Source organism: Pinus tabuliformis, chromosome 7, assembly GCF_031772625.1.
Source record: "Pinus tabuliformis cultivar Carrire ecotype Pingquan chromosome 7, CPIR1, whole genome shotgun sequence".
In the NCBI taxonomy this organism is placed as follows: Eukaryota; Viridiplantae; Streptophyta; class Pinopsida; order Pinales; family Pinaceae; genus Pinus; species Pinus tabuliformis.
In genome coordinates this window covers 2,030,779,148-2,030,802,246 of record NC_142293.1, presented here as the reverse complement: position 1 = coordinate 2,030,802,246, position 23,099 = coordinate 2,030,779,148, and the positions used below count along the sequence as shown (strand labels likewise).

The 23,099-nt window shown below is 38.2% G+C and overlaps 1 pseudogene; it reads left to right on the top strand.

Annotated features, from left to right (window-relative positions):
• Nucleotides 1-19,586: 19,586 nt before the first annotated feature.
• LOC149256643 (ferritin-3, chloroplastic-like) lies at nt 19,587-20,600 on the top strand (annotated as a pseudogene).
• The last annotated feature ends 2,499 nt before the right edge of the window (nt 20,601-23,099 follow it).

Here is a 23,099-nt window from a genome sequence, read left to right as displayed (position 1 = left end):
AAGGGATATGAAAACTTGTTCCATGTAGTCAACGAACCCCTACGTTCTTTATTCCGTGAGCATTACCCTTCGTGTGAGTATGCAATGGAAGTGTGCATAGAAATTGCCAAAATCGTGGATGTCATCGGTTTGAGAGGCAGAGATCTAATTTCCATACCCGACAATTGTGTGCGTGCCTTTGCGCGCATTCTCTGTGATCTTGCAGAGTCAGAATATTTGAAAATCCAGAGCATGGTTTTAAGAATTTGCCTTCGACTGTTTTACGCAGGCATAATTTACAGTTTAGGATACAACGACGTTTTACCGCGTTATGTGATTGAGATTGCTCAGTATCTCTTATGGCGCCAGAATTCCAGAGATATAACGAATGAAGACCTTTACAACGGAATGGCAATACTCTCCATCGCCTGGACCAAGAACGAGTTCGTTATCTTAAATTTTATATATTATGTCGACCTTCTGGTGAAGGTAGTTGTAATTTGCATTACCCGTTTGCAAGATCTGAATGCAGCCGTTGCAGTTGATGATGGTGACAGTTGTTCACGAAATGATATTCATTTGATCAGTTTTGCACTTACTGAAGGGCTCAGGTCCATCCAATCGTTAGTCACTCCTGATACCTTCTATTTGTATGAAAAGGAGAGGCTCAAGAATCTGGATATAATAAAGGAGGTCGTTCGAATCGCAGAACTTGTGGTAGCTGGTTTCAAAATCTTTGAACCAATTCACTTGCGATATGGTTTGAGTATCGCAATGGTGCTTTATCAGCAATACGGTTCTAGTGTGATTAGAAAAAACGATGTTGAAATTTTTGGAAAGCTTCTTGAAAGCGATATTGTGAATGAATATGGTGAAGATATTAGCATAATGCTTCAAGCACTTATAAGAGCAGAGTATAGGTGTAGAGTATAGCGATGACTAATTATTGTTATTGAGTTAAAGTTTATTAGAAAATGATGGAGAGTTGTAAATTTTTATGTGTTGAGAGTGGAGTTGGAAATAAAAATAATTTAGTGTCTAATAAAAAAATAATTTCTTTTATAAAAACAAAAATAAAAAGCAATATCAACTATAAAAATAAAAAATAAATGTTTAGTAAGTTTTCTATATGCAATAATATAATATCATTTAAAAAGTAACTTGAAGTAGAAAAGCAAAACAAAAATAAACATGTTATGCATGTTTAGTAAATTTTATATATGCAATAATATAATTTCATATAAAAAGTAATTAGAAGTAAAAAAACTTGTGAGTACCATAATATTTACAAAACTATTTCATCACTAGATTTAAATAAACTATTTGAAGATGTTTGTTAGCTTATATATATATATATATATATATATATATATATATATACACACGAGGTTGATCACAAAATAATGTATAATTAGACTTGGGAAGAAATAAAATCTAATTTCTATGTCTAATTTTAGATAATAAAAAAATGGATGCAAAAGCTCTCTCTCTCTCTCTCTCTCTCTCTCTCTCTCTCTATATATATATATATATATATATTAGTTTTTTCTCAAATTTTGTGCTATAAAAGAAGTTTGCACCTAAAGAAATTTGATCTCCTAGTCTCAGATTAGATTGGTGGTTAAGATGGATTTAGCTGATAGATAATTCACACATTGTCAATTCACTTTTATTTCATGTTCATGTTTCATTTTTATTTCATATTTACTATAATAGTATTTAAAGATAACAATTTTTTAAAATTTGTTAACATAAATTTGGTTGGGAGTATATTAAGTTTGGAATATATTCTTTTGATTAAATTTTTGTAAAAGTAAAATATTATATATATATATATTTGCAAAATTATAATGTCCTTGTCCTTGTACTCTAGTCACAAGGTGAAACTTTGATAGCTACTACTATAACCTCAAGAGACAACCGCATCAAGGATCATGGCATGGGACTACAGTAATTGGTCTTATGGGACTATAGTAATTGGTCTTAAATTTTAAGATTAGTTAGTGTTCATTTTAAGATAAAGTATCCGCTTCATAAAATATCGTTGTTCGAGGAATCACATTGATATAATGATTTGATAGACCAATCAAATAGTTTGATGATCTTATTTCGCCTCTTCCCAAGGCAAAGAGGCTAGATAGGCTATCGTGTTCACATAATTTTTGGAATTGTTGGAATTGTTCATATAATTTTTAGAATTGATAAGTGTTTGGAATATGCATTTTCAAAACCAAAACTAATGCTAGCATTAGTTAACAAACATTAAATGCTATTTTTTTTCCATAATATTTGCTTTGTATTATGGTTCATAGAACATTGTCTATCGTGAGTACACATGGCACACACATGGCACACATGGTTGTGTGCATGCACTGGTGCGGTGGTGTGTGGTGGTTTCTACAACTCGGCTTAACTGAAGCCATTCACCTTTAGATTTATTTTCTCTCTAATCTAGCTTTCAATATTTGCTCTTTGATCTAGTGTATGCTCTTCACCTTGCAGGCTTAGTGCATATGCTTTCTGATCTTGTTGAACTAGAATGATGCTTTTTCCTATTGTTCCCTTGCTATTGAACCAGAACCATGGTGCTTTTTCCCGAGAAAAAATGTTTTTCCCCCTATGATAATAAACATCTTTGGGTATTCGTCCCTTCTTCGCATGACAACAAGGTTGCAACAACACCTACATTGTGCACTATGGTACAAAAGCACATAGACCCTGCTCCAGCTCATAATTTGATGGTGCCACCCGAATACTCGAATGAATAGCCATCTTTGTTCCATTGGAAATCTAATAGTGCCACTCGAATTCTTGAATGAATATCCATCCTGTTCCATTGGAATTGTTTTCATTGTGCTAAGGAAGAACCTCTACTTCTTCTCGTTAGCTTTATGTAACAACATAGTTTCCCTTCACTTTGCTCAGCAACATAATTCTTTTGCACCATTTTTTCGAGAACATGTTGGACAATTTCTCGCATGTTGATGCGACTGGCAACAAAGTTATTTCCCTTCGCTTTTCTCAGCAACATAATTCTTTTGCAGCAGTTTTTGGAGAACATGTTGGACAAGTTCTCGCCTATTGATGCGACTGGTGACAAAGTTAAGGTTGATGTTGGGAATTTCTAATAATTCCAGAACAAAAAGAACAAAGAATGATGCTCTGTTTTTCCACAAGATCAAAAATTGAACAGAACAATACTCTGTTTTAACACAGCGGAAATAAAAATTGTTTGCGGAATACGGTGTTTCAGCAACAGAGTTTCGTCAACTGAGTTTCAGCAACAGTGTTTCAACAACACTCTGTTTTTGACGTCGAGAAACTATTTTCTGAATACGGTTTTTCAGCAACGTTCAACAACAAAAAAAGCGTGTATTAATTAACAAGACTGCTGTTACAAAATTCTTCCTCTCACGGAGGGATTACAGTAGGAACGCTTCAGATGTTGTTCCAAAGATTTCACTCTGTCTATGCTTGCAAATTGATACTGCTGTGTCTGCACTTCTGTGCATTACAAACTCTGTCTTCTCCTGAAAAGCATTACACTACTGTGTGTAAAACTTTCAATACATGTGTGCTGCTACGTCTCACATCACCTCTCTATCACTGCAATGTTGTGCATAAAACAACTTCTTACATTACTCTCGCGCTACTGCACATTAAATTTCATGTTCTCTCAACAAAACAAAATTACCCTCGCACTGCTGCACATTCCTTTCACATTCCACAACAAAAATAAACTGCACGCTGCTGCTTGCTTTCCTTACATATGCAATTCTACGCTGCTGCGCATTCTTTGCATTACATCCACACTGCTGTGTGTATTACATTCAACCTGCTGGAAGAATTCTCCTTAAATTCACTACGGTGAGTTTCTCTTTCATTGCATATTCAAAGAACACAAAAACATTACATATAAAAAAAACTTACATATGTTTACTTGTGCCCATACTCTCGTAAAATAAAACTTCACCTACATTTACTGACCCCAGTACATTTCACTTAATTTCTTTAATTACTTCAGCATGGCGGTAAATTGATTCAGTTAGTCTTGCATACGGTTTTGTCAGTCATATGGAGGTCAAACACAAATTCCATTTCACTTCACGCAATGTGGTGCAGACCTGTACAACAACTTTGGTTTCAATCGGACGGTTGTGAAACCATATCTCGCAAACCTTCTTGCCGATCTCTATGCTCCCGTGAAAACTACTTTGACAAAACCACTCAGCCACGTCTCAGTTGCTCGGTGTGATCGCTGCCATTTGAGAAATACCACCGCTCGGTAAAAAGAGGTGTGGGGAGAATGACTGGCGGTTTTCCTGAAATGTACGCGGTCCCTGTTCAACTGTTGTTGCAGTTGAAATTAACATTTCAACGCTCCCCTTTAATTTCAACTGTTGGGTTATCAATGATACCCAAGAACTTCCTCAAAAATTCAAATTTTTTTTGTCCCAATGGTTTGGTAGGAATGTCTGTAACCTACTCCTGAAACATGATCTTCATCAAATAATGATTGTTAATATAGTTCAGCAAGGATTTCATAAGGACCCGTTCACTAATAGCTTCAGCAATAGTGATCAAGAATTACGGGCTCCCCCTAACTATATGCATCATCTCCTTTTGGCAGAGTCTTCTCAAAAAAAGCTTAGATTGGCTGGAGAGTTCAAGGGACTTTCGGACTGTATTTCCTTCCTTCTCCATACTTGTGTAACTTTCTTCGTTTGCATCGTTCTAGCTTGTATAAGAGCCCATGTTAAGTTACAATCATGTGCCATATGACCAATGTTATGACACTTGAAGCATTCTACATTGTTCATGAATAAGATTTCATGATTTCATCCTGTAAAATTGTTTCTTGGAGGTTGTCGGAGACTATAACATCTATCTCTATAAGATGCTTTACAGTCTTTTGCCATATGACCAAAGTTTGAACAAGAATAACAATAACCAAAAAAAGAACTTTGGTACCTGGGAGATGGAGGTTTCCTTGATGTACTTCTGAAGCCTTTCTGCCTTGAGATCCTTTGATGATAACCATTGCCTATTGCCTCTTTGACATCATCAACATTTCTTTTTGAAGCTGGTTTTCTACTTGGAGCAAGATTTCTTCTTGGAATAGGATTTCTTCTATTGTAGCCTTGATTTTTCTCCTTGCCTTTGCTGGAACTGGGAGCATCACCATTTCTTTCCGGCTTCTTCACATCTCTTTTGCTTAAAGCATTTTCATTCTTGTTTGAGGGTTCACTTTCATACCCAAGTCCTGATTTATCAAATGGACATCTATGATAGCTGAGCATGTCATCGAAGGCTTGAGAGCTCTTCAAGATTTTGTTCATCCCTTCAACCTTTTTTCTGAGGAGGACAATCTCTTCTTCCAATCTTTCACACTCATTATTCTTCTTTGCAATTTGTTCCTCAGTTTCTTCCTTTCTACGAGTAGCTTCAACTGCTACTATTTTAAGGGAGATTATATCTAACTTCATTTTGAAGATTTCTTCATTCTTTGCTTGACTGCTCTCGACTTTCTTCTCAGCTCCTTGTGCTTGTTTCCTAGATTCTTGTAATTGAGACTTAAGGGAGGAAACCTCTACCTTGTACTCACCAATCTCTTCTTCAAGTTTGTTCACGCTCTTGTGTCTTTGTTCAAGTTGACTTGACAAGGCATTTTCCTGCTTCTTTTCTTTATTCAATTGATTTGTCATGGATATGACTTATTCATGATGCTTCCTTTTTCTTTGATGAAATTCCTTCTTAAGTTTGGCAAGCTCTTCATCCCTTTCTTGTACTTGAAGATTAATGTGGTCAACTTTCTTCCTTGTTTGATCTTGGTTACCAACTGGAGCTATCTTCTTAAGTGCCTCATTTTCCTTTTTCAAATTGTTAATCTCTTCCATGGCAGTCATAAGTTGAGCGAGGAGTTCTTCTACAAAGTCATTTTCATTATTTTCATCTTCTAGGTCTGCTTCAGCCTTGATGTCATCATTCTCATTTTCAGCTTCTATGATGGGTTCAGGATCTCCTTTTGAGTGAAGGTCATGAAGTTTGTCCCATATATCCTTTGCTGATGAATATTTTCCTAGATTCTTCTTTACAAAATTAGGTAACCCATTCAAGATTGTTTCTGCTGCTTTTGCATTATAATCCTTGGATTCTCTATCCATCCTGCTATCATCAATCACTGATTCCAAAATTTCAATCCATTGAGACTGTAAGAAAGTCCTCATTCTTGCTTCCCATATATTAAAGTTCCCATTGAGCCTTGGAGCCTCATCAAATTGATTGTCTTCTATTTTAGTAGTAGAGGGAGAGATGTCCTTAGGAGGATTGGAGACTTTCTTCCTTGACCTCGCCATTTGTGTTCTAAATGTCGACCTTCAAGCTATTAAGCTTTGAATGAAGGAACCGGGCTCCAGCCATTCTTGCACTCTTAACTATGCTTCAAAATACTTTACTGTGTATTAAAATAACTAACTGTCCTCAACAGTAACACACAAACTAACTTGAGAAATACCTTGGATTTTTTCTTGACTGATTCTTCACTCTACTGGAGAAGCTGCTGCAGTAAGAAATCCTTCCTTCATCTTCTTTGACACCTTCAAAGAGCCTGGACAAGCTCTGATACCATGTTGGGAATTTTTGATAATTCCATAACAAAAAGAACAGAGAATGATGCTCTGTTTTGCCACATGATCAAAAACTGAATAGAACAATGCTCTGTTTTAACACAGTGGAAATAAAAATCGTTTATGGAATACGGTGTTTTAGCAACAGAGTTTCGTCAACTCAGTTTCAGCAACGGTGTTTTAGTAACACTCTGTTTTTGACGCCGAGAAACTATTTTCTGAATACAGTGTTTCAGTAACGCTCAACAAAAAAAAAAACTTGTATTAATTAACAAGACTGCTGTTACAAAATTCTTCCTCTCATGGAGGGATTACAATAGGAATGCTTCAGATGCTGTTCCAAGGATTTCACTCTGTCTATGCTTGCAAATTGACACTGCTGTGTTTGCACTTCTGTGCATTACAAACTCTGTCTTCTCCTGAAAAACATTACACTGCTGTGTGTAAAACTTTCAATACATGTGCGCTACTGTGTCTCACATCACCTCTCTATCACTGCACTGCTGTGCATAAAACAACTTCTTACATTACTCTCACGCTACTGCGCATTACATTTCATGTTCTCTCAACAAAAAAAAATTACCCTCGCACTGTTGCGCATTCCTTTCACATTCAACAACAAAAACAAACTTCACGCTGCTGCGTGCTTTCCTTACATATGCAATTCTACGCTGCTGCGTATTCTTTGCATTACATCCACACTGCTGTGTGTATTACATTCAACCTGCTGGAAGAATTCTCCTTACATTCGCTGTGGCGAGTTTCTCTTTTCATTACATATTCAATGAACACAAAAACATTACATATAAAAAAAACTTACATACGTTTACTTGTGCCCATACTCCCGTAAAATAAAACTTCAGCTACATTTACTGACCCCAGTATATTTCACTTAATTTCTTTAATTACTTCACCATGGCGGTAAATTAATTCAATCACCGTTGTATACGGTTTTGTTAGTCATATGGAGGTCAAAAAAAAATTCCATTTCACTTCACGCAATGTGGTGTAGACCTGTACAACAACTTTGGTTTCAATCAGACAGTTGTGAAACCATATCGCGCAGACCTTCTTGCCGATCACTATGCTCCCGTGAAAACTACTTTGACAAAAACACTCAGCCAAGTGTCTGCTACTTGGTGTGATCGCTACCATTTGAAAAATACCACTGCTCGGTAAAACGCGGTGCGGGGAAAATGACTGGCGGTTTTCCTGAAATGTACGCGGTCCCTGTTCAACTATTGCTGCAGTTGAAATTACCATTTCAACAGTTGAGGTGTTCTACATATAGGGAATGCAGACTATGTGTCAATTTTGGTAAGAGAACTATTGTAATTAAAAATATTCAATGACACAAAATACATTTTTATATATCCATAATATCAACTTTATTTACATTGTTGATGCAAGGATGGTTTCATGGCTAGCTGGTATGGCTAGGCTTGCTAGTGCTTCATGATCAACTACATAAATTGGTACTGAACCCCTAGTTTTTTCCACATATGGTGCTAGTTTAGTTTTTTCACATATGATGCTAGTTGTGTTGTTTTAGGTTGTTTAGAGGGCACGTTCATTAGCCCAGTTGAGACTTGATGCAGATCATATTTTTGGGGAGTGAAACCCCCTTTGTTTATTCAGAGAAACTGAAACTTCATTTGTGTACAATTGGTACAACGAGGAATCGTGAGCTCTAGACTTTGAGCCTCTCTCACCTCAATTTTATTGCTCAGATGTTTCCAATTTTGAGCTCGACAGTTCGTGCCTCTCTGACATAAATTTTATTGCTCATATTTAAATTTTAGTACGTTCAGAGATCTGTTATTTATTTTACTATTTTAGATATTCTCAATTTTTTATTCCTTACTAAGATATGCTCAAGTTTTGATTCCTTACTAATTAGTTTTTTTATTTATATTATCTTTTTTCAAAAAAAAAACAGACACAAGAGATTGTTGGTTGAATACCCTGAATAAAAACAGAGACATGAGATTGTTGGTTGAATACCAGGAATAAAAACAGAGACAAAAGATTGTTGGTTGAATACCCAGAACCATGATGTCTTTCTTCAGCAACCCCGGACACCGGACAGTTGGTCGAGGCAAAAGAATCCCCTACACAGCCTGCAAAAAATAAACATTAAATTTAGTGGCCAGAGACATATTTTAGGTAGAAACAAAAAATTGAAAATGCATGCCTACTTGGAAACCTATATACAGAAAAAGGAAATAGGCCACATCCAGGAAATTACAAGCTTCCATCCACCATCGCTATCGACACTCTAGTTTTCTGAAGCAACATCTTTGCAATGATCGTCGGGTTGTTCTTTGTGTCAAAACTCGACCGGGTCTTTCCATTTCTCTGCATGAAATTGAAATGTGTCTTTCGTTGCATGAAATTGAAATGTGTCTTTAGTTTAAGGGAATGGGGTGTTTTCATGCCGACACGTAGTCACTTACCTTTTTTTCTCCGTCACGCATTGTAGTTGAACTGAATTTTCTTTTGATCTATTTCTCATTCGACCGGTTTCCTGCTCTCATTTACTGTATCCTTCTCAACTTTCTTCTTTGAGGAACCTAATACTTTTGTGTCTATCTATATGAAAACTTGATAATTTAATGGAAGATTTTTTATCATACCACATTTTCATTGTCATGGAATTCGCGTAATTTGTCATTGAGTCTTTGATTGTCATGGAATTTGCGTCATTTGTCATTGAGTCTTTGGAATCCGACTTAGAGAAACTACCTTATACTTAAAATCTTTTGTTTCATCTTTACTTCAACTAATAAATTGTCATTTTATATTTACGCCGTAAGGCGTTCCATTTGAAATGAACTTACCTCTGCGCTTAGCTGTCTCACTATGCACCATTAGATCAAGTGTTAGATGATTGAAGTGTTCCCTTCCGTTGATCCCTTCAAGTGAACTGATTTACTCCGCTCAATCCTTGATTTAATCTCATCAACCAACTTTTTCATTAATTTTTCAGTTGGACCGTTGCGTCCCACCCGCTAAACTAACTGTCTGCAGAGTCTTGCTGGTTAACTTTTCAGTTGGACCGGTTAGCACCTAAATCTGCCTTAGGCTGAAGGAAGGCAAAAATTAGGGTAACCACAAACCATGCTTAGTCTTGTAGCTAGCCCTACGAGAGCAGGAGAGGGCTCTCTCCGAGTCACACTCAGCGAATGGATATGCAAAATGATCTGAGATGACTTGCAATGCAATATTTACCTTAGGCTAGTAAGTGAAAAAGGATTTTGGAAAATATTTTTTGAAAGCGGCCAAGCTTCTGGGATGTATATGGGACAGGCACTTAGCAAAGAACAAAGAATTGAGAATGAAGGCACAGATTATTCCGTGAGGCAAGGTAGGCGGGAAGCGCAACAATTTCAACTTAAGGTGACGCAGAATGGAAAGATTGCTGAAGATAGTGAAAAGCATGGTCGCATGAACCTTTTTCAACAGACGAATAACACTGCACATGAAATTTTCCCACAGGTAGAGCAATATAAATTGAATTCTACCTAATCTCACTTAGAAAATTTCATTGAAATGAAACATGAAATGAATTATGAAACATAACAAGATACATATGGAACATAAGAACACATTTTCCACACTCACAACCATAAGAATCTCATGAAATAGAGCCGCTTCCTTTCATTAACTCTCTGTCAAAAATACACAGTGTAGAAATAGAGTTTCTTTCCCACAGTCTCCCAGAAGTTACAAGCCAGCCAACCCTTTGCAAATAACTTGGATACAATATATAGAAAGTGTAGAGAAGATATGGAACGCCCAGGTGATTTCGAAAAGGAGATGAAGAGCCAACCATCAGCTACAGGTGCAACGCTCTCAAGCATGACATTTGGCTGGGGTGACCCTTTGCATTCTTTTGCCACTTGGATAGATGCCCACCTGGAGAGAAAACTTTTTAAAAGCCACCTTCGGTGCCAAAAAATAAAAGAGTAAATGACCGAGCCCACTTGGAGAAGTCGTGACCCGAAATTTTGCAAAACGGGAGCAATTTGGCAGTTTTTTCCCCTGTGCGCCGTGCCAAATTCCCTGTGTGTCGCGCCACTTTGGAGCCTGTTTTTGGGAACTTGCAGGTGTCCAAAATGTGCCCAAGTGGGCTTTTTGGAAAGCCTGTCCTATCTACTTTCCAACCCAACTAGAATTTCTGAATTTGAAGCTTATTGTCCCCTCCAAAGCTTCATTCTCCCAAGACTTCTTTTTGTGTGTCCAAAAAGTGGCTGAGAGGCCATTTTTGGGTGTTTTTGACCTTTAGGAAACCCAAAACTTGTCAAAATTTCTTTCTGGACACCAGTAGACATATTTTTCGATGATAAAGCCAAATCTGCAAGAAGTTTCTCCATTGGAGCTCTAGAATTTTAGCATCGTGCCAGTGGCACGACACGAAGGGAGAAATTTCCTTTTCTGTGCCCAAAAATTTTGCTTGTGACCAAAATTTTCCCAAATTTTTTGAAATTTGGGCTGGAGGTTCCCTATGAAGCTCTTTGCTGTGCCAAGGAATCCTTAGCCAAGATTCAAAGCCAATCTTTCTCCTTTGCCTCCTTTGCCTCTTTCGCCTCTTTTCTCGCTTTGCTCAATTTTGCCTTTAGGCTCTTGATTCTTGCTATGGCACTTACGTTTCGTGCCTAGTAGTGAAATGCCATATGCCTTAGCAGTGCAAGGTATTTTCTTTCTTTGTCTAGCAGCCTCTCCAAGTGCATATTGGCTCTCTCAAGGTAGCCCTCCTGGATTTCATTTACCTCTTGCTCCAAGGAAGTGAGCTCAATCCTTATCCTTTGAGCAGCTTGGCGATGCTCACGAATGTCTCGCAGCTCCGTGAGGGTGTTTGGCTTGTCCCTGAGCTGTCTGCCACTCCAGTGATGTCTCCTATGGGCCCTATCTCTTGAAGATGTGTCACTGTGTGTCTCCCCCTCATAATCTGATGAAACTCCTGATGCCATTAATGCTGCTTGTACCCTGGGTTTTATGCTGCCCTCTGAATCCAATGAAACTGATAGATGCTCTAAAAATCTATCACCAAGGGGACAATAAAATAGGGGAGTGTTAGGAGGGGAATGATGAAAAGGGGAATAGGGGTTTAAAGGAAGAATTTATTAGGGATTTGGGAGTGTTTGGGGTATGGTTTTGATGGGGTAGGGTTTGGGATATTTTGAGCTATGGGAATAAAGGGGACGAATGGATATGATTGCAATGTAGCTAGGGTAACTATTTGGGGAAACTGCTCCAGGGGAATTAGCTGATAGAGGTAGGATAGGAGCATCTTTAGCAATCATGTTATTGTAGCAAAACCCTAGCTTTTTGCCCTTTTTTGTGTCATTTTTGTGTTTGCTTAATAAAAATTTTTCCTTTGATTTCATGGTCACCAAAATCATTTTTTTCTTTAAGTTAAGGATCAATGGTGAAGGTATCTAGGGCCACCTTCGCAATTTTGAGAGCCATTTATAAAAATTTGGGCGATTCGGTGCTTTTTTAGGCTCACAGGCCTGTGCGCTGCGTGCTTTGCCCAGTGCGCTGCACGCCGGGTATGCGCCGCGACAGTGCAATATTAACACTGTGGTCGGGCTCCTAGTGTTTCGTGCGCTCTGAGTGCGCCGTGCCTCCTTGTGTGTGCACCGCACACTCAGAATTTCACTATTAATTGCTTGCAGGGATAGGGAAAGGGTTATGTGGTGGATTTAGGGTGGGTTTCTTAGGAAAAATGGTGAAGGGGAGATGAGAAAGATGATGGGTGAGGGGAAAAGGGGAGTGGAGTGAAACCTTGGTGCTATCATCTCATTTTTGCAACCCCAGCCATCGTCTTCTTGGTGATTTTCTTATGGTTGACCTTATGCTTTTGGGTGACATTTAAACATCTTATAAACACCATATCATTGACAAATTTGATGTACAAGAGGTGTCATAAAGCCCAAATCTTGATTTGATGGGCTTCACAAGAAATTTGAGGCAATTTGGCACAATTTCAGCCCCTTTTTTTCCCTGTGCGCCGCGCTCTCTGTGTGCGCCACGCCAGTGTAAAATTTACACTGGAAAATCTCTCCGAGTGTGTCGCGCTCCCTCTGTGCGTCGCGCTCTTTTCCAGGTGACTTTGGGAGGCCTTCCCGGTGTCCAAATTGGGCATAGGATAGCTCGTTGGAAATTTCTTTGAGTCTAGTTTCCAACCCAACTGAAAGTTTTCAATTTGGAGTTCATTTGCCATGTCCAAAATCAAAGCTCCCAAGACTGGTCAAAATATGCCAAATGAGGCTGCCTAAAGGAAGAGTGTTGTTACAGTCAACTTTTGGCTTTCCTCAACTCCAAATTGAGCTCATGATAGCTCATGGGAAAGATATTTGTGTCTAGTTATCATTTGACTCATCAAGCAAGTCATTTGGCCAACTGAGCTAGGATAAAACTTGATTTTTCCAAGGTCACTCATAAGTGCATCAATTCTCCTGAGGCAATTGTATTTTTGATATTTCTCTAAAACCATGACACCTGTGTAAAAAGTGAAGGAATATTTTCTTCCTTGGCCTGTTGTGGACAAAAACCTCTCTCAGTTTTCATAAATTCATCTTTGATTGCTCAAAAACATCATTTGAGTGAAACCTACCCCGATGTGTGGAACAAGGGATTTGTCGAAATGAAGCGAAATGAAGGGGATAGGGAGCTTCTAAATTCTTCAGGAAATTTTGGGAAGTAGGGAGGGATGTTAGGAAGTAGGGGAAAGTGGAATATCTGAAATTGAGTGAGGGGAAGGGATCTGAAAAGGCAAAACACAAGTCCAACCTAGAAAATTGCCACGTTGTAGCAAGAAACTAGGGTTTGTGCGAAAATGAGGAATTTGGGGGATCTCAGTGATGGGAAGTGTTTGATAAGGTACTTTAAGGATAGGGGAAGGTGTATGAACATCCGGATACAAGTTTTGCCGATGATTTGGCTGTCCAAGAGAAATTGCCTTCAAAACCCTAGGAGAGGGAAATGACCTTACCTAGGCGCAACTGAAGCATGAACAAGGTGTAAAATGACCCAGTGGGACTTGACATGAATATGAAAACTCTTTGAATGATGGTACACTCAGCTGAACTGCGACATGGACCAACATTTCGACAACTTTGACAAGGGTAAAATCAAACCCTAGACCCAATGCCTAGTGACCAAATTTTGTTTGAAGACTCACTGAAATGACAAAATTTGACCTTGACACATTAAAATCACTTTGTAAGAGCTTGTTTGATCACTGGAGGAAGGATGTAAAGACTGACACTAACATTGGCTCCAATAGGGATGGCAGCTCCTTGGAGGTGCCAAGAACTACACATCTTTGGGTGAGCAAACAGTGCCTTCGTCCATTGGGCTATGGAGTCCATTATTCCGACAAACGAACATGACTCAATTTATTGACTCAAACTAACTCAATGCGAACTGAAATGACTAAAAAAATTGACTCTATGCAAAGGGAAATGACTCATGACTGACTTAACTAAAACAAGTATTTACAAAGCTTGTTCAATGGCAGCAGTCCATCAAGATTCGAGTGTTTCAAATCAAGATGACAACCACCTGCGTACTAATGCAATATGTACAATCATGTGTAATGTGTCTTCCAATGTAACCAATCAAGTATATGCCTCCTTGATTGATTCTCCTGATCAGATCTTCTGGTCAACAATAGATACTTGTAAATGGGCATCCAAAAAACTAATTGACCCTGATCTCCTTCATCACCGAATACTGCAATAATCACCTTCACGGCTCACTGCAGTAAATCTGCCATTGGATCGTGAAGAACATGAAGATTTTCTTCCTGCTGAAGAAACAAGGTGTCCTTTGCTTCAAATTCTGATCTTCCTTCATCATGTGCTTCAGTAAAACTATGCTCTTGGGCTTCAAAAAACTCTGAACAGGTAGATGAGCATATATCTTCTTGGAGAAACATTTCAACACATGAAACATATGAAGAGGAATCTGAATGGAAATGCTGAATGTTTTGATCTTCTGTGGTGTGAATGTATTGAATGAAGGTCTGATCTTGTTTTTCATACACTAACTAGATTACCTCCTCATGAAGGTTGTATTCTAATGAACTGAGAACATTTGGATCCAAAACTTTGTCTTCTTCATCCCAGATGATTTCAGCAGCAGAGTTCTCTTTCATAGGATTTTGTACTAGGCATTCTTGGTCATCACAGTCTAAATTTGGAACTGAAATAGCTATCCTGACATTATCACATTCTGAAATTAGAACTGAACTTGCATTCCGTCTTCTTCTATTGACAGATCTGAACCGACACTTTTTCTTTCATCAACTTCAGCCATATGGAACTCTTCAACCTGCTGATCTATTTCATATAATTCATGTTGATTGTCAATATGCAGAATTCTTTCATCTTCCACTGTACTACAATCTTGATCATGCTGCAAATTTTCATGATCGCCTTTATGCTACTAAAAGGGATTTTCGTACAGGGCTTCCATGATCTCATCATCCATGAAATTATCATCTTCATAATATTTTTCAAGGCTTTCAATAAAAGTAGAAGCATGTTTGCAATAGTCATGAACTAGATTTAATGATGGATAAGATTCTTTATACTTAAAGAATATTGAATGAAAATCCTTTAGACAATAAATGGAAGCAAGTGGCAAACTTTCATACCAAGATCGGGCTTCGTCTTCCATAGTAGCCATAAACATTTTCATCAAACAGTCTTCAGGAAAATCAATATTTAATTTATGCACGTGAATGTGCAATTTCACCAGATGAAGAGCAGCATCATTACCTTCCACATTTCTGAACATAGGTAAATTCTTTGAGCAATCTACCTTGGGTATTTTATTTGGAAAACCTGGGATGTGATCTCGGTTCATGGGAGCGTATCTTATTGCAATCGGATCCATCTTAAGAAATCTCAAAGGTACAGATCCCTCTGCAGTGGAGTCACCATGAAGGACTGATTGCATGGATTCTTCAGTGAATGGAGTCGCCGGGTGAATGATTTCAGCCGTCTTCTTATGTCTGATTGTTGTTCACCATCAACCATCAGATCTGAACTTGATAGATGTACTGTGGCAAAACAATCTTTAAGCAAACCATTTTCCTCCCAAGTATGGTCATCACTATGTTAGCACCTAAATCTGCCTTAGGTGGAAGGAAGGCAAAAATTAGGGGAACCACAAACCACGCTCAGTATCGTAGCTAGCCCTACAAGAGCAGGAGAGGGCTCTCTCCGAGTCACACTCAGCGAATGGATATGCAAAATGATCTGAGATGACTTGTAATGCAATATTTACCTTAGGCTAGTAAGTGAAAAAGGGTTTTGGAAAAGATTTTTTGAAAGTGGCCAAGCTTCTGGGATGTATATGGGAATGGCGCTTAGCAAAGAACAGAGAATTGAGAATGAAGGCAGAGATTATTCCGTGAGGCAAGGTAGGTGGGAAGCATAGCAATTTCAACTTAAGGTGATGTGGAATGGAAAGATTGCCGAAGATAGTGAAAAGGGCATGGTCGCATGAATCCTTTTCAACAGAAGAATAACACTGCACATGAAATTTTCCCACAGGTAGAGCAATATAAATTGAATTCTACCTATTCTCACTTAGAAAATTTCACTGAAATGAAACATGAAATGAATTATAAAACATAACAAGATACATATGGAACACAAGAACACATTTTCCACACTCAAAACCACAAGAATCTCATGAAACAGAGCCGCTGCCTTTCATTAACTCTCTATCAAAAATACACAGTGCAGAAACAGAGTTTCTTTCCCACAGTCTCCCAGAAGTTACAAGCCAGCCAACCCTTTACAAATAACTTGGATACAATATATAGAAAGTGTAGAGAAGATATGGAACGCCCAGGGGTTTGGAAGTTACTCAAATCATTTCGAAAAGGATATGGAGAGCCAACCATCAGCTACAGGTGCAGTACTCTCAAGCATGACATTTGGCTGGGGGTGACCCTTTGCATTCTTTTGCCACTTGGATAGATGCGCACCTGGAGAGAAAACTCTTTAAAAACCGCCTTTGGTGCAAAAAAACCGAAGAGTAAATGACCGGGCCCACTTGGAGAAGTCGTGACCCGAAATTTCGCGAAACAGGAGCAATTTGGCAGTTTTTTCCCCTGTGCGCTGCACCAAAGTCCCTGTGCGTCACGCCACTTTGGAGCCTGTTTTGGGGCACTACAGGTGTCGAAAATGTGACAAAGTGGGCTTGTTGGAAAGCATGTCCTGTCTACTTTCCAACCCAACTGAATTTCTAAATTTGAAGCTCATTTGCCCCTCCAAAACTTCATTCTCCCAAGACTGCTTTCTATGTGTCCAAAACGTCCCAGAGAGGTCATTTTTGGGTGTTGTTTTACCTTTATGAGACCCAAAACTTGTCAAAATTTCTTGCCTGGGCACCAGTCAATGTATTTTTTGATTTTGAATCCAAATATGCAAGCGGTTTCTCCATTGGATCTCTAGAATTTTAGAGTCGCGCCAGTGGCACGGCGCACAGGGAGAAATTTCCTGTTTTGTGCCCAAAAATTTTGCCTGTGACCAAAATTTGCCCAAATTTTTTGAAATTTGGGCTCGAGGTTCCCTATGAAGTGCTTTGTTGTGCCAAGGAAGCCTCAGCCAGGATTCAAATTTGATATTGCTCCTTTGCCTCCTTTGCCTCTTTCGCCTCTTTTCTCGCTTTGCTCAATTTTGCCTTTAGGCTCCTGATTCTTGCTTTGGCACTTATGTTTCGTGCCTGGTAGTGAAATTCCATATGCCTCAGCAGCGCAAGGTCTTTGTCTACTTTGTCTAGCAGCCTCTCCAAGTGCATATTGGCTCTCTCAAGGTTGGCCTCCCAATTTTCATTTACCTCTTGCTCCAAGGAAGTGAGCTCAATCCTTGCCCTTTGAGCAGCTTGGTGATGCTCACGAATGTCTCGCAGCTCCGTGAGGGTGTTTGGCTCGTTTCTGAGCTGTCTGCCACTCCGGTGATGTCTCCTATGGGTCCTCTCTCCTGAAGGTGTGTCACTGTGTGTCTCCCCCTCATAATCTGATGAAACTCCTCATGCCATTAATGTTGCTTGTACCCTGGGTTTTATGCTGCCCTCTGAATCCAATGAAACTGATAGATGCTCTGAAAATCTGTCACCAAGGGGACAATAAAATAGGGGATTTTTAGGAGGGGAATGATGAAAAGGGGAGTAGGGGTTTAAAGGAGGAATTTATCAGGGATTTGGGAGTGTTTGGAGTATGGTTTTGATTGGGTAGGGTTTGGGATATTTTGAGCTATGGGAATAAAGGGGACGAATGGATATGATTGCAATGTAACTAGGGTAACTATTTGGGGAAACTGCTCCAGGGGAATTAGCTGATAATGGTAGGATAGGAGCATGTTTAGAAATCATGTTACTGTAGCAAAACCCTAGATTTTTGCCCCTTTTTGTGTCATTTTTGTGTTTCCTTAATAAAAATTTTTCCTTTGATTTCATGGTCACCAAAATCATCTTTTTCTTTAAGTTAAGGATCAATGGTGAAGGTATCTAGGGCCACCTTTGCAATTTTGAGAGCCATTTATAAAAATTTTGGCGATTCGGTGCTTTTTTAGGCTCACAGGCCTGTGCGTGCGCGCTTTGCCCAGTGCGTCGCGTGCCGGGTATGCGTCGCGCCAGTGCAATATTAACACTGTGGCCGGGCTCCCAGTGCGCTGCACGCTCTGAGTGCGCTGCACGCTCTGAGTGTGCCACGTACTCTGAGTGTGCCGCACGCTCTAAGTGCGCCGCGCGCTTTGAGTGTGCCGTGCCTCCTTGTGTGTGCGCCACGTGCTTAGAATTTCACCATGAATTGCTTGCAGGGATAGGGAAAGGGTTATGTGGTGGATTTAGGGTGGGTTTCTTAGGAAAAATGGTGAATGGGAGATGAGAAAGATGATGGGTGAGGGAAAAGGGGGTGGAGTGAAACCTTGGTGCTATCATCTCATTTTTGCAACCCCAGCCATCGTCTCCTTGGTGATTTTCTTATGGTTGACATTATGCTTTTCGGTGACATTTAAACATCTTATAAATACCATATCATTGACAAATTTGATGTAAAAGAGGTGTCATAAAGCCTACCTCTTGATTTGATGGGCTTCACAAGAAATTTGAGGCAATTTGGCACAATTTCAACCCCTTTTTCCCTGTGTGCCACGCCAGTGTAAAATTTACACTGGAAAATCTCTCTGAGTGCGCCGCGCTCCCTTTGTGCGTCGTGCTCTTTTCCAGGTGACTTTTGGAGGTCTTCCCGGTGTCCAAATTGGGCTTAGGATAGCTCGTTGGAAAGGTCGTTGAGTCTACATTCCAACATAACTGAAATGTTTCAATTTTGAGTTCAATTGCCCTATCCAAAATGAAATCTCCCAAGACTATTCAAAATGTGCCAAATGAGGCTGCCTAAAGGCAGAGTACTGTTACAGTAAACTTTTGAATGCTTTATTCAACTCAAAATTGAGCTCATGATAGCTCATTGGAAATATATTTGTGTCTAGTGTCAGTTGACTCATCAAGAAGTCATTTGGCCAACTGAGCTAGGATAAAACTTGATTTTCCCAAGGTCACTTCAAAAGGTCAAGTCAATCTCCCGAGGCAATTGTATTTTTGACATTTCTCTAAAACCATGACACTTGTGTAAAACATGAAGGAGGTTTTTCTTCCTTGTCCAGTTGTGGACAAAAACCTCTCTGAATGATGGTACACTCAGCTAAACTGCTACATGGACCGACATTTGGAAAACTTTGACAAGGGTAAAATCAAACCCTAGACCCAATGCCTAGTGACCAAATTTTGCTTGAAGACTCACTGAAATGACAAAATTTGACCTTGACATATTAAAATCACTTTGTAAGAGCATGTTTGATCGCTGGAGGAAGGCTGTAAAGACTGACACTAACAGGACCATTGCATCCCACCCGCTGAACTAACTATAAGTATCATATTTTTCTCCGATCTCACATGTACTTTAAGGATGCCAGTGACAAAAAGCGGGATCATGCAGAAAATATCATTAAATATCAAGTTCCTGAGACTTGAGACTTTTAATTTAGTCTGTTGTTTCAAGCCTTAAACATTAGTCATGCTAGTTATAACTGTTATTTTAAACTCTACCCTGTATTGGTCCTTTCTTTGAGCAGAACATCAGAGGTGGGAAAGTTAAACTACAATCCATTTTATTGCCTACTATCATGGAGTTTGACAATGCTGAGAAGGGTGATGCCCTTTATGGTGAGTCCAATCCATAGACTTGTATATTTTCGTGCATGTGTCATGTCATTTTTTGGTAGAATGTAGGCTGACGTTTTTTTGGGTCGGTTCTCAATATACCGGTTATAGCCATGGAGCTGGCCTTGTCTTTGGAGAAACTAACAAACCAAAAGCTTTTGAACTTGCATGCTGTAAGTATCAACTGAATTCTTTACCGTTGATTCGATATATCATGTTACTTTTAAATATTTTTAATTATGTTGCATTAAGAAATAATTTTGAGAGGTCATGGATTTAATGGGAGCAGGTAGCCCAAGAGGCTAACGATGGTCAGATGACGGATTTCATCGAGGGCAATTTTCTCACCGAACAAATCACATGCTCTGCAATTCCTCCCTTTACAAGTAGGAGAGAAGTATAAACAATGATCTAATGTTATGTTTTCCTCTGCAATTTTGCAGGTTGAAGCTATCAAGAAAGTATCATAATATGTGTCTTCAGTTGAGAAGGATAGGGAAAGGCCACGGTATGATGATGATATGTTAATTTTGATAATATTTGAGGAGAGATTTTTTTTTCATATTGACAATGAAAGTGAAGAAATTATATGCAGGATTAGTGATTTGATCATGGCTCATTACTAAAAGCTGGACTTGTAATTGATTTGATTATGTCCTTTCTTTTTTGGCAGCTGTATGGCATTTTGATCAGATTCTCCTCAACGAAGATAATGTGGCTGATGCAGGAGCTCTTGCTGTTGCCTGACCTGACTGAGAATTAGATTTTGAACCCTATCTTGATAACTGGAATAACCTCGAGTCTTTTGAGATAAATTTTAGGTAGTACATGATCGCAATATATATAGATATATGTATATATCTATCTTAATATGAATTTCAATGTTATGATTTATATTTCTGTCGCAATGCCAATGGACACATCAAAATGTTTCTCAATTATCCCTCACTGGAATGCTTTGGGATATACTTGCATCCATTTAGGTTTTTCAATACACAAATAATTTGGCTGATATGATTGATGGTGGGATTTGTTTATGATCTATATTAATAAGCATTCCTAAGATTCTTTTTTATGATTGATGTTGGCTGCCCCTAAGATTTTGTGTTATGATTGATGTTGGTGTTCTGCTTCTTATCCCTAATATGAGTCTATCTCATTTCATGGTGTTAGCACTTGGCTCTCAACAATTTTAGGGACTTTACTGCTGTTTCAATTTCAAGGTGTGTGGTTGGTTTGTTAGATACAATTGTTCTATGTCATTTCATAGTGTAATGACCTGGTTGCAAGTATTTTTTGGGAGTTTTCATCTGTTTGGGAGTTTGCATCTGTTTCAATTTCAATGGGGTGCCAAAGCCTTCAAACTCCTATAATTGAAAACATAAATCGAAGTACAATAAGATTAGAATGCTTCTAAATGATGTTTATCAGGGTCATCTATTTCAAAATCTTTATTCTTGGGATATCATGTTAGTTGGATGCGTTGTGATTTTTAGGGAGCATCTTCGTGTGGATTAGCCTATTATTTTCATCACAAATTTTGTTCTTAAATATATTCTTGAAAGTGTAAATGGATTTCAGCCTGGAAATTTTCTTCTAAATGATGTGTGTATCAGGGTCATCTATTTCAAAATCTTTATTCTTGGGATATCATGTTAGTTTGATGGGTTGGGACTTCTAGGGAGCATCTTCATGTGAATTAGCCTATTTTTTTCATCATAAATTTTCTTTTTAAATATATTTTTGGAAGTGTAAATGGATTTTAATCTAGTAAATTATACAGAGTAGGAAAATTGCTGACGTTATATTGATAACCACAACAAATCAAAATAATATCTAAGAGAAATGTTATCACAAAAAATAAAATCCAGCTATGTGTGGGCGCGGACATATTTATAAATCTCCAAATTTATATCTCAAGTCTTTTGAAATAAATTTTAGGGAGTACATGATCGCAATATATATAGATATATGTATATATATATATATATATATATATATATAATATATATATATCTTAATATGAATTTCAATGTTATGATTTATATTTCTGTCACAATGCCAATGGACACATCATCAAACTGTTTCTCAATTATCCCTCACTGGAATGCTTTGGGATATACTTGCATCCATTTAGGTTTTTCAATACAAAAAAGAATTTGGCTGATATGATTGATGTTGGGATTTGTTTATGATCTATATTAATAATCATTCCTAAGATTCTTTTTTATGATTTATGTTGGCTGCCCCTAAGATTTTGTGTTATGATTGATGTTGGTGTTCACCTTCTTATCCCGAATATGAGGATGGTATATTAGAGAAGTTTCACCCATTTCTGTTGGGAATAATGCTTAATTAGTTATGTAAATTGCTGACAAAGTAGCCAGCAGATTTTGTGTTCTCTGCAAAATTAAAGCAGCAGATTGTTAGGGTGGTCACTGCTGGAAAGTGCTGGAAATTAGCTGTAATGTCAGTAGATTTGTTTCAGAGTTGATTTTAGTAATAGTTTTACTATTTAATAATGTAGTTAATAGTTGAATTAATATATGAGATTTGCAGCATTTTTTAGCTCACACAGTAACTGTGTTTCTTAATTGTTTTATTTTTTTTATATGTATTTTTCTTCATAGTACTGTTGGCTTCTCAATTGGCTTGAAATAATTCATTTCATATTCTACAAGTGGTATCAGAGCAGGTAAAATTATTTTGGGTTAAAGTTGTATTGTTGGAATTTCGCCAAAGTTAATCATGTCGAATTCTAACCAGATGCTAGTTCCAGAATTTGATGGCAACGATTATGATTATTGGTGCATTAAGATGCTAACCTTTTTTATTGGAAAATATTTGTGGGAGATTGTTGAATCAGGATATGAGGAGCCCGCTGATTGGAATTCTCTTACAACTAATGAAAGAACAGCAAGAAAGGAAGCAAGGAAGAAGAATGCTCAAGCTTTGTTTCACATTTAGATAGCTCTTGATAAGAGCTTATTTCCAAGAATATCAGGAGCAAAAACCGCCAAAGCTGCCTGGGAGACTCTACAAGAAGCTTACCAAGGTAGTGATTAAGTTAAGGTGGTCCAGCTTCAGACATTGAGGCGAGAGGTCGAGAATTTGAAGATGCAAGAAGCTGAAAGTATAAGTGACAATTGTGTGAGTGTCAAAGATATGGTCAATAAAATGGCTACACTTGGAGAAGTTGTAAGTAATGAAGTTTTAATTAAAAAAGTATTGAGATATTTAAACACA